Below are 12,644 nucleotides of genomic sequence, written 5' to 3'. Positions count from 1 at the left end.
ATCATTAGCTGGGGGTGCGGCAGTACCACCTGCTGGTTAAGGTAGGAATTTATAATTTGTTCAGGGTACTGGTGACGGCTCACAAACTCTTCACAAAGGGCACCAACTCTCAATGCCAACAGACTGGACCACACAGTTTAACGTCCATCCGAGGGATGACACGCACATTGATGAATCGCCCTGCCTGTGAAACACTGCGATGACAGTTTATAGCTGGGTCGGGATTCGAACCCTGGCTCAACAGCTTATAAACGAGTGTGCGTATTTCGAGACCATCCTATCAGCCAAAAGGGGTTGGTTGGTGGGGTGAAGGGAAAACGTGTTGATTGGACGATTCGCAGGAGGGTGAGTGCGGATACAAAAGGGCGTGGCACGGAGGGAGAGGGCGTGCCATACGAACTCGTGGAACCACAAATCGGTTGGTCTCGACCGTCGGTTCGTTGTACCCCTCCTCCCTGCGCTTTATGGTACTTGCGGTTCCTATGGAGGTTGAGGTCCGTGCCGGAGTTGTGCTTGATGTGCCGGTGGTGCAGTTGTGGTTAACAGCGGACTCGTGTATCCGTCGCAGTTTCGATTGCGGTATTTTTGCTCTCGGCTTCTCCCTTTAACATGTCCGTGGGATGAGGAGCGTTACTAAGGGTTAACGGTGTGCGCACTCCTGCTGCCCTGGATGTGGTTGTGGTTGTGGTTGTGCACTCCTGCTGCCCCGGTTGTGGTTGTGCGCTCCTGCCCTGGGTGTGGTTGTGGTTCCTGCTGCCCTGGATGTGGTTGTGCGCTCCTGCTGCCCTGGGTGTGGTTGTGGTTGTTCACTCCTGCTGCCATGGGTGTGGTTGTGGTTGTGCGCTCCTGCTGCCCTGGGTGTGGTTGTGCGCTCCTGCTGCCCTGGGTGTGGTTGTGCGCTCCTGCTGCCCTGGGTGTGGTTGTGCGCTCCTGTTGCCCTGGGTGTGGTTGTGGTTGTGCGCTCCTGTTGCCCTGGGTGTGGTTGTGGTTGTGCGCTCCTGTTGCCCTGGGTGTGGTTGTGCGCTCCTGTTGCCCTGGGTGTGGTTGTGCGCTCCTGTTGCCCTGGGTGTGGTTGTGGTTGTGCGCTCCTGTTGCCCTGGGTGTGGTTGTGGTTGTGCGCTCCTGTTGCCCTGGGTGTGGTTGTGCGCTCCTGTTGCCCTGGGTGTGGTTGTGCGCTCCTGTTGCCCTGGGTGTGGTTGTGCGCTCCTGTTGCCCTGGGTGTGGTTGTGGTTGTGCACTCCTGTTGCCCTGGGTGTGGTTGTGTGTGCTCGATCAGCTGCGCAGTGTTGCTTTTTTGGACTCGTGTCGAGTTATTTGTTTTTCTAACTGCATATTACATGATGATGTGGACGAGTCCATCGAGCCGATTTCCTCGGATTCAGAAGGGTTCGTTATCTGGACGCAGGAATGAAAAGCGTGCCGTGCCTCGCCGTGCCGTGCCGTTCCTCGCCGTGCCGTGCCTCGCCGTGCCGTGCCGTGCCTCGCCGTGCCGTGCCGTGCCTCGCCGATCCTCGCCGTGCCGATCCTCGCCGTGCCGTTCCTCGCCGTGCCGTGCCTCGCCGTTCCTCGCCGTGCCGTGCCTCGCCGTTCCTCGCCGTGCCGTGCCTCGCCGTGCCGTTCCTCGCCGTGCCGTTCCGTGCCGTTCCTCGCCGTGCCGTTCCTCGCCGTGCCGTGCCTCGCCGTTCCTCGCCGTTCTTCGCGACAAGTGCTGCGCTCGTGATGTGTCCAAAGTTGTGTCTTTCATATTGTTATTAACTTGTCCTCCGTACATCATGTTTTTCTGGCGACTTGTTCAAGCTGAACACGTTTTTTTACAAATCCCAGTTGGTGCGACTCGCGAGTATAAACATATTTATATCCCCAGACTGATAGTGATGACGTCATGTAAGAAGTGTTCCGATCCTGGGATGATCCGTTTCTGATGTCGATCCTCTCGCACGTGAAATCCAGGCTCGTGTACGGGACGTGGCCCTTGAAGCGGTTTCGAGCTGTTGGTTGGTTCGATTGTGGAGGTGTGCTCTCTGACGCATTGCCCCCTGCTGTCGCAGGACCGCGAGAGGTCACGTGCCGACGGATCTGCTCGATCCTTGTCTGCTTAACTGTAGGATGGAACTATTTGCGACGGGGACATGTTTTGATTGCGAATTGTGAGCGTGGTGAAACTTGAGGTTTGTATTCGCCATCTTTCAAAATGTACACAACTTGGCGCAGGAGGAGGCTGTTTTTGGCCCGTTGTTCCCGTGCTACACCAACCCCAGAAACTGCCACCCACTCATACTCGAGCTACAAGCTACCTACAAGTCCTGCCAACATCCCTATACTCTCTAGGTTACCTACTGTATGTAATTCCAATTTAAACTTATCTACTGTTTCTGCTGCTATTAACCCTTCCATGGAGACCATTCCATGCATTAACTCCACCCTGAGTGAAAGAGCCCTGCCTTAGCCTGGTGTTGGCTCAGTGGTTAGGGCGGCGGCTTACCGCTTGGGATCCGAGGGTCCTGAGTTGAAGCCCCGTCGGCCGCTGAATTAATACACCAAGGGGTTGACTCAGCCTGTCATCCTTCCGAGGTCTGTGAAATGAGTACCAATTCCAGTGTGTGTACTGGTCGAGGGGCACTGCCTCAGCAACAAAGTCGCGCTTCAAGAAATGATAGCTACCCCAGCAGCTAAGCTGCCATACGACCACCACCACCCCTGCCTTAATACACTCCTAACTCTCCTCTGCTTTATTCTCAGGTTATGGCCCCTGGTCTGTCCATTCTGTGAGAAACTTTACTCCACTTATTTTATCTATACCTTTCATTATCTTAAACATCTCAATCATATCTCCTCGTAACCGCCTCCTTTCTAGTGTATAAAGCCCCATCTCCTTCAACCACTCCTTCTAGCTGAGTCGAGCTAGGCCTGGAATCGATCGAGTAGCCCTGTGCTGAACCCTCTCAATGGCAGCTATGTCCTTCCTAAGTTGTGACCAAAACTGCACACTATTCGAGATGAGGTCTCGTGAAGTTGCTGTACAGCGTTAAAATCACCTCGTTTGATTAAAAATGATCAACCTTCAAATCCAAACCTGAACCCCTATTAGTTTTACCCTGTAGTTGCCTGGCACCGTGCTGTGTTCTTACCCCATCTACCCACCACCGTATCTATTATCACACCCAGCTCCAAGACTGCCCCTTGCATTACATAATCCATATGATCTTTCATTTTTAAAATGTAGTTCAACATACAATTGTTCTTTTTTTCACCTGCAATGCAATCAGGACCAAGATCACACTTGTGGTTGCTTTGCTTTGCAAACCTTAAATTACCTGTTGGGACCTGAAATACATTGAAGGTGTGTTGGTTGCATGCCCACCGGGCACACCCAGGTTGACTCAATGGTCCAACTCCAACATTTGCTAATGTAGTTTGAGTAGTCAGCTGGTTAATTTCATGGTGCATCAATATTTGCAAATTATTTTCAACATCAGAGGCCCAAGCTTATCTGTGATTCTCATTCCTGAAGTGTCGCTATATATATATATATATATATATATATATATATATATATATATATATATATATATATATATATATATATATATATATATATATATATATATATATATATATATATATATATATATATACCTCCGTGACGGTAGCTGGAGGCATTATGTTTTTGGGTTGTCTGTCTGTCTGTCTCCGTCTGTGATGGGTTTTCGTTTCCATGATCACTTGAGAACGGCTGGAAGGATCCAAGTCAAACTTGGTACAAGTATGTATAATGATGTGAGGATGAACTGATTAGATTTTGGGGTCAAGAGGTCAATGGTCAGATGGATGCCCCGTTTGGTAAAAATTGTGTTGCCGCGCTAACTTGTGAACCAGTGACGGGATTTTGACCCAAACTTGTTCCAAGCATGTATAATGATGTAAAGATGAACTGATTTATATTTCGGCAGCACGAGGTCAGAGGTCGTGTCGGGTAAAAAATGTGATAGTTGACAACAGCCGAAGGGATTTTAATGAAACTTGGTACAATCAAGTATAACCCTCCATCAGTGCATCCATCCATGATCAATTATTTGTTACTCACTCAAAGGTCACATTAACACTCCTGTCGATGTGATACCTTTGGCAATGGGATTTTAACTAAATTAGATATTGAGGTCAAATGGTCTTGAGGTTTTAGGTCAAAGTTAGAGGAAAGCAAACATCTAATGTGGGCGGGGGTATTTTTGTCGACGTTGCGACGTCGAATTATATCTAGTTTCTTTTGAAAGCAACTTCATTGGATCCAAACATGGGTTTTCAAGTACATTTTGCGTTTTCCTTTGCATAATCACATGTTCACCATCACTAAATTGACCGTCCACGTCCGCCACTGTTGGTTACACCCGCCAATTGTTTGGAGCATTTGACGCCTCAATTAATTGAGGACCAATAAAGTGAAGACATTGGCTGTCTGCACAAAAGTTAACGGGAAAGCTGCCGGGGTGCATTTGCAACTGTTTTTTTATTTTTTTTTATTTTTTTTTAATTAATTTGGTGAAGCGTGATTCGTATGCATTGTGACTGATTTTGGAAAACCACACCAAAAATTTTTTTTAGCCTTCCCAAAACAATAGTTAGTTACATCTTAGTCGGGTGTTCCAAAAAGACCCGGAGAACTTTGGTTATATTTCGAACCACGATTGATACAATGCTACCCTTTGGTTTATATGATACAGAAACTCATAAAGTTTTGTGCACACCATCAGTATACTTCATTCTGAGCCCCGTTTGTGGCACGCAGGACATCAAGGCGGCACACACGAGTTCTTGCCATGTTCAGCTCAGCATGTTTGCGAAGAACGAAGATCCTGCAGGTTTGCCACCTTGGTGTTGTCGCCAACCTCTGAGAAACCCCCACAGAAAAAAAACCCATCAAGGGGGGTTTATGTATGGTGATTGTGGGGGCCAGACGGTTGGTCCGTCTCGGCCAATCCAGCGTCCTGGAAATTTTTCATTCAGGACTGCTCGAATGACTAAGGCCCAATGAGGGTGAGCACCATCCTGTTGAAAAATGATATTGGATTGCAGATCTTCAATCTGTGGGAAAGTGAATCTTTCTAACATGGTCATGTAAATTGTTGAGGTCACTATATCCTCCACAAAGAAAAACGGACCCAACAAGCGGTCATGGAGAAGGCCACACCACACATTGACCTGTCGACTGTCGCACGTGTTCAATGACTGGGGGTTTTCAGAGCCTCAGATCCTCACATTGTGCCGGTTAACCCTCCCCGATACATGAAAACAAGTTTCGTCTGTAAACATGACCCTTTTCTGGTGATCTTTGTCGTTATCTATGCGACTGAACATTTCCAAGGCAAATGCCTTGCATTTGGGTCCATCATGTGGTTTGAGTTCTTGTGAAATCTGCACCTTATTGGCATAAAGCTTCAGTCTTTTCTGCAAAATCCTGTGTACAGTGGTGATTCGTAGTCCCAGTTCCCTGGATGCGCGTCAGATTGATTGTCGGGGACTTTGTTGAAATGATTCATGCACTCGTTCAATGTCTGCTGCACATGGGCTTGGTCGACCGGTACTTTTCTGTTTCTGACAACTTCCAGTCTCCTTCAACCCCTTGTACCGCTCTCTGATACTAGTCTGCGATTGCAGATTCCTTCCACACCTTGTATGGATATTACGCTGAACTTGCATGTCGGATCTCATCTCAATGAACCATTCGACGCACTGAGATTTCTCCTGTGGCGTCGCCATTTTCTTTTACATTAAACCACCAGATCTGAAAATTTATTAAACTTTTGAGTTTCTGTATCATATAAAACAAAGGCTATCATTGTATCATTTTTGGTCCTAAACGTGGTGCCTATAAAAAGTCTACACCCCCTTTCAAAATTTTCACCTTTTGTTACTTTATATCCTGGAATTAAATTTCATAAAATCAGAATTTTCCCACCTTTTATTTACGTATTGTAACCCACAACTTCCAAGTGAAATACAAAACTAGAATATCTTGGTTGGATAAGAGTCCTCCCCTCCCCTGAGTTAATACTCACAACTTCCAAGTGAAATACAAAACGAGAATATCTTGGTTGGATAAGAGTCCTCCCTCCCCCGAGTTAATACTTACAACTTCCAAGTGAAATACAAAACTAGAATATCTTGGTTGGATAAGAGTCCTCCCCTCCCCCGAGTTAATACTTGGTGGAAATACCTTTTGACAGCAATTACAGCTGTGAGTTTGTTGAAATAGTTCTCTACCAATTTTGCACACCTTGATTGGGCAATATTTGTTGATTCTTCTGTACAAAACTGTTGAAGCTCAGTCAAGTTGCGTGGGGAGTGTTGATGGACTGTAATCTTCACGTCATGCGATAGATTTTTGGATTGGATTTCGGTCGGGATTCTGACTGGGCCACTCGAGGACATTTATTGTTTTGTTCCTTAGCCACTCCAGTGTAGCTTTGGCTGTGTGCTTTGGGTCGTTGTCATGCTGAAAGGTGAACATCCATCCCAATTTCAGATTTCTTGCAGAGGGCAGCAGGTTTTCCTCTCGGATTTTTCTGTATTTTACTCCATCCATTTTCCCTTCTATCCTGACAAGTGACCCAGTCCCTGCTGATGAGAAACATCCCCATAACATGATGCTGCCACCACCATGTTTCACAGTACGTATGGTGTTCATTGGGTGATGTGCTGTGTTGGGTTTGCGCCAAACATAACATTTTGCATTTAGGCCAAAAAGTTCCATCCTTGTTTCATCAGACAACAAACGTTTTGCCACATGACTTCAGAATCTCTGGAATGGTTTTTTTCATACCTCAAACGGGACTCAAGGTGGGTTTTTTTTTGAGTCATGACTTCCTTCTTGCCACCCTACTGTTCAGGCAAAACTTGTGGAGTGCTTGGGATATTCTTCTCACATGTACACAGTGACTAGTCCTTGCCATAAAGGCATGTAGCTTTTTCAAAGTTGCTATTGGTGGTCTGTCTGATCAGTCTCCTCCTTGCTTGGTCATCCAGCTTGGAGTGCTGGCCTGATCTAGGCAGGGTCTTGGTGCTACCATACACCCTCCACTTCTTAATGATTGTCTTGACTGTCTGTGCTCCATGGCATATTGAAGGCCTTTGAAATATTTTTATACCCATCCCCTTATCTGTGCCTTTCCACAACTTTATCCCTGAGGTCTTTTGAAAGCTCCTTGGTGCTCATGGTTGAGTCTTTGCTGTGAAATGCATCACCAAGCAGAGGAAACTTGCATGAACTGATTTTATTCTGAAATAATCAGAATCACAAGTTAATGTAGGTGGAAGGCAAGTAACTTGGTGTGATTTTTTTTTTTTTTTTTCCGTTTGTTTGTTTGTTTGTTTGTTTTATGAAGGTGATTGCTTAAGGCCCAGTCACACCTTGACGTTTTAGCCAGCAATGGCAACGTATTAAAATGTATGTAAAACGCTGGCTTACGTTGAACTTTTGATGGTTTTTTTTTTTAAAGATTCAGACGTATGCATAACATATTAGTAACGGACACACGACGTTTCGTTGTGTTATAGCTAACTTATACCAACGAATGCTTAGCCTGTTGTCGGCCTTCCCAACCTATGCCCAACGATAGTCTAACTTAGGCATAGCGCGCTGCACGCATCACCGACGATGACGTGGCGTAGCTTATTAAAAGGCTGCCGCAGAAATGGAAGTGTCAACATCGCAGTCACACCTTGGCGATCTTGCCAGCGTCTGCCGACCTCTGAAAAATGCGTCAAAAACGCTGGCGCACGTCAAATACGGTATGGGTAAGTTTGGTATGCGTCGATAAAATGCTAAAGTACGCTATCATACGTCTTATTAAGTTGAGTCTGTCTTGTAATTATAAACGTGTTAAACATTTTATGACGTACTTGCCGTATGACACACGTTACGCATGCGATGGGAATAAGTTGTACGCACGATATGCGAACATTGGCACACGTCGACAAAAGTTACTTGTAAGGTGCTCATAAGTCGAAACGCTCAAGGTAATGGTTAACGTCAGTGTTCCAGACTCCCTGTTTTTTTTTTTTGTTTGTTTTTTTTTTTTTTCTTCGGTATGACAGTGATGTCGACACTTCGATTTCTAGTGCGGTTATGATTTAAATCGTTGAGCGGCAGCCTATTAATTATATTATATTATAACTGCACTACAAATCAAAGTGTCGACATCACCGTCATACCGAAGAAGAAAAAAACCCCAGGGAGTCTGGAACACTGATGCTAACCATTACCTTGACGTGTTTCGACTTATGAGTACCTTACAAGTAACGTGTGTCAACGATCGCGTAACATGCCTACAACACGTTACTCACAGGTTAGAAATAAGTTTCGGGTACGCTAAACATTACCTCGACGTGTTTCGACTTATGAGTAACTTACAAGAAACGTGTGTCAACGATCGCGTAACGTGGCTACAATTTATGGCCAACGTTGTGCGGAACGTGTGAGTCATACGCTGGCATAAGTCTTAACATTTCAAGCATGGAAAATTTGAGGACAACCGAAAAGTACAACGTTTAAAGCCAGCGTACTACGACGTATGGCAGTGTTTTTCAGCGTGCTCTCAATGTTATCAAAACTTACCCATAGCGTATTCGACGTGTACCAGCGTTTTACACAAATTTTCCAAAAATCGGCATAAGCTGGCTAAAACGTCAAGGTGTGACTGGGCACCTAAGATAATCTACAATTGTTATTTAAAGGGGTTGGACACTTGTCCAACCAAGATATTCTCGTTTTGTATATTTTATTAATTTTCTGAAATTTGTAGAATTTGTTTTTTCACTTGGAAGTTGTGGGTTACGATGTGTAAATTAAGGTGGAAAAAGTCTGGTTTACTGCAATTTAATTGGCAACAAAACAATTTAGGGAACAAAAGGTGAAAATTTTGAAAGGGGGTGTAGACTTTCTATAGATAGGCACTGTATATTAACCACCAAAGTTGTCCAGGTCTTTTTGAAGCATTCTGTATTTTGTTTGAATAAACCTGGTCATCCAACGTTTAGTCTGAGGGGAAATATTGTTGCGGACCGGGTATTGGCTGCGAGCACAACCGCTAGGTGGGGCGGTAGGATCGACTCTACCGAACACCTGGAATCTAGATCGTACCTTTCGGAAAACTCCGACAGGTACTGGTCCCTTACCGGACCGTGAATCGTCAATAATTATACCACGTGCTACAGGGTTACTTGCCAATCTTCAAAATACCTAGAGCTCCACGTGGCGAGTTTACCGAGTATTCACACCCTCGACGGCACTCGTACGAGTCGAGCCGTTCGCGTGCCCGAGCGGACGGTTGCCGGAATTCCGTTGGTCCGAATGTACATTTACAGCGGCAACAGCCTTTGTAATTCACCAACACGCGTCATGCTTAGCCAATGGAAGAAACACAACAACGAACTGATACATTTAACAAATGTATTTATTTATAATGGGGGGAAGGAGGGAGCACGCAAGAAGGCAGAGTCAACCGAATACTGAAGAAATAGCAATTTATGTACAAGCACTTATGCAGTTTTACTTAATAGACTGGCGCCACAAACACACACACACACGCGTACACTCGAGAACCGGTGGCCACAGCCTTTATTGAGGCCTCCAGCTCAGAGGGAAAGGCGAGCTGAAGACCAGAGCCTGCCTCGGACCTGTCCACGTGCGGGTACGTTGAGGTGGCGGGACTCGGACCTTTCGCGTGTGGGGCGAACGTGATCTCCACTCGTGTCAGGCGAACGTGATCACTACTCATGTCCCCAGCTTCTCTCTCCTTGTTCACCGACAGAAACGCGGCGCACAACCAACTTGCAGTTCTTGTGGAGGAAGGATCTCTCGTCGTCCAATCGCGCTGCACCCTTATTCACCCTTCTCCGGGGGGGGAGGGGGACGCCTCCACCCTCCCTCGCTGGACGGTTTTGGCGCGCAGAATCCCTCGTCGCCCTGTCATTGGCCAAAACGAGCGGCAAGTCCCTCGATTGGCCCGGGGGGGGCGTGGTGACGTCACGCGGACCGCCTTTCTCACCGTCGCGGGATCTGATTGGCTGAGCGGCGGCCACCTCACTCTTAGCACGCTGATTGGTCGAAGGCCGCCGCAAGGCTCCTCCCTGAATTCCGCCCACCATAGCGTCAGCCAGAGCGAGGTGAGGGTGATGCTGGCGTTGTTGTAGTTTTGAGGATTTATAAATAAAAGAAAACCCTGACTATCAAAGTAACTCGCAGCGCATGTACATTTATTCACCCATTAAACTAGGGACGGGGACCCTAACTAATAAACACATACTTAACGATATAAATGTTCTATAGGACCTGTATGTTCAGTGCTCATGGCTTCCAGATTCGCAACAATATGTGTTCTGCTTGCAGCGAGCCTTGCCCCATTGTCGTCTGTCTCTTTCTAAACGCTTCACAAACTCGGAACCACAAGCACGATTCAATCTTCACACCACAAGCTCCACAAACCAACCTCACACAGAATAACCTGCAAACGCCATAAATGGTGCCTTCGAGTGGACACATGGTGGAGGTGAGACAGTTACGGTGCCCTTGATGAAGTGACACCATCGAGTTCTGTGCCAGCCAATGGGCACTGGCAGATCACAAGAACCAGGCAATGAGTGCCACTGGATTGCAGAAGCTCAGACTTGAGATTATGGGTGGCGTGCCTATAGAGTGCCATAATTTTGAGAGTTAATCCTGTCTCTCTCTCTCCTCCTTTGCTCTTCCTCTCCTGGTTGTGCAGCACTTTGGGATATCTGAGTATTTCTTTACTAAATAGATTTTGTTTGGGGATGGGAGGCAGGGATTAGAGTGGAAATGTATTTTATCATGTTTTTATTGCATTGTGTTGTAAAGATGCACCTTGTCTGCAATGAAGTGCAAGAACCTTTGATAGCTGGATGAATCCTTGAAGACATCCATACCGTGTATATCAAATGTATAAAGCTCATTCTAATCATTGACGTGGAAAGCTGAAATTTTGCGTGCCGATGGACATCGAAACCGATACACTGGGAAAAATCGCAGAACTGTTGGAAAGCATTCATGAATGAAATGTATGTGTATGTGTATGTATGTATATGTATATGTCCCAACCACATTTCCACAGGGCGCTCAAGGTCCGCCAACAACCCCCTTCTGGTAAAACTACCAAAATCACGAATCACTGCTCATCTTCACTCTTTCATTCCTCTTTTTTCCCGCCTTTGGAATAAACTTCCTCACTCTATTCTTTCCCATTCTTCCCTTCAGGCTTTCAAAACAGCTGTTCACCACCACCTCTTATCTTCCCCCATCCAAATCCTCGATCTTTTCTACCCCCGATAATCCACCCAAGCCCACTTCCTTCAATTCTCCTGCTTTCCTTCCTGAAAGTCCCTTTAATGTCCATCTTCCCCTCGCCATGTTCCCCGTCCCATCCCCATCCCTCTCCCTTCCACAGTTCACCTGTGTCTGTTCCCCAATGTTTTGTCCCTTCCACTCCCGCCCCTCTTGTCTCATGCCTCCTTGCTGTGAGTTGTGTGTTAGCTCTCATACGAGCCTCGACCAAGGTATACAAAAAAAAAAAAAAAATATGTATATATATATATATATATATAATGCAGGTGAGCGACCCGAGACAATGGGGAAGTACCCATTCTTCGTATGCTAGCACAATGTAAGCATACCCCGCTCGTATGTATGCAAAACATAATATATGTATATCCTTTGAAGCCAATGGTTGGAGAGCTGGCTTTACTCCACCCACAATTGGCAGGAAGAAAACGATGGCCCTGCCATGTAGGTTTCTGGTAAGGATAAGATGTCTTCGTAAGTCTTGTATTTACAATTTGAATAATCTGCGTTATATAACCACGATAAATTGTTGCGAATCTGGAAGCCATGAGCACACAACATACAGGTCCTTTAGATCAGTTATATCGGTAAGTACATGTTGCCAGAAGGGTCCCGACCCTAGTCTAATGGATAATTAAATGTTCCTGCACTGTGGAGTTATTTTAATAGTCAAGTTTTCTTTTCGTTTATTTCTACAACACCGACATCAACACCGCATCACCCTCACCTTCACTTTGCTTCTTTCACCTCGCTCTGACCGACGTCAGGGGTGGGCGGAGCCCCTGCAGAAAAATATGGCCAATCAACTTCCCTGACTGTGTGAGGGGCGGTCCTTTGGAAGAAGGCAGGGTTCGGGGAGGAGCCGCGAATCGGCACTCGACCAATCGGTGTGTAGCGGGTGGGGTGACCGCCACTCAGCCAATCCTGGCCTGCAACAGGAGGAAAGGGCTTCGCGTGACGTCACCATGCCCCCGGGCCAATCAAGGAGCTTGCCGCCCGTTTTGGCCAGTGAGAGAGACGAAGAGCGACTTTGCGCACCAAAACCAGCCAGTGAGAGAGGGAGGTCGCGAGGAGGCACCCCCCCCCCTCCGAAGCGGGGGGGTATAATGATAGGTGCGGTCTGCGCGTTTGCGAGAGTTGGTTCTGGGTCTGGCACGGTGTGCGCGTTGTTCTCCGCTGGTTCTCGAAAGTGTCTGCGCACGGAGGGTCTTCTCCCGCCAGCCCTTTGCCTGCCGACTTTGCTCGCTTGGGTCGTCCGGATCGTGCTGGGAGTCTAGTTCTGCCCCGATGA

At 46.8% G+C, this 12,644-nt stretch overlaps 1 protein-coding gene across 8 annotated transcripts in view; it reads left to right on the top strand.

The window, feature by feature from the left end:
* The first annotated feature begins 270 nt into the window (after nt 1-270).
* LOC147020633 (uncharacterized) overlaps nt 271-12,644 on the top strand; it is a 49,303-nt gene continuing 36,929 nt past the window's right edge. For 3 of the 8 annotated variants that reach the window (XM_085896173.1, XM_085896172.1, XM_085896165.1), the window contains exon 1: nt 271-418. The gene's annotated coding sequence lies outside the window, so the exon portion shown is untranslated. Of the gene's footprint in view, nt 495-559; nt 580-1,228; nt 1,387-12,644 lie in introns of those variants that run through there. The other 5 variants (XM_085896169.1, XM_085896166.1, XM_085896168.1 and 2 more) reach the window with 5 other exon arrangements.

This window comes from Eptatretus burgeri, chromosome 9 (genome assembly GCF_056783735.1).
Source record: "Eptatretus burgeri isolate ZD-2024b chromosome 9, Ebu_testis_v1, whole genome shotgun sequence".
In the NCBI taxonomy this organism is placed as follows: Eukaryota; Metazoa; Chordata; class Myxini; order Myxiniformes; family Myxinidae; genus Eptatretus; species Eptatretus burgeri.
The sequence above is the reverse complement of the archived record's forward strand: the minus strand, read 5'-3'. Positions and strand labels throughout refer to the sequence as shown.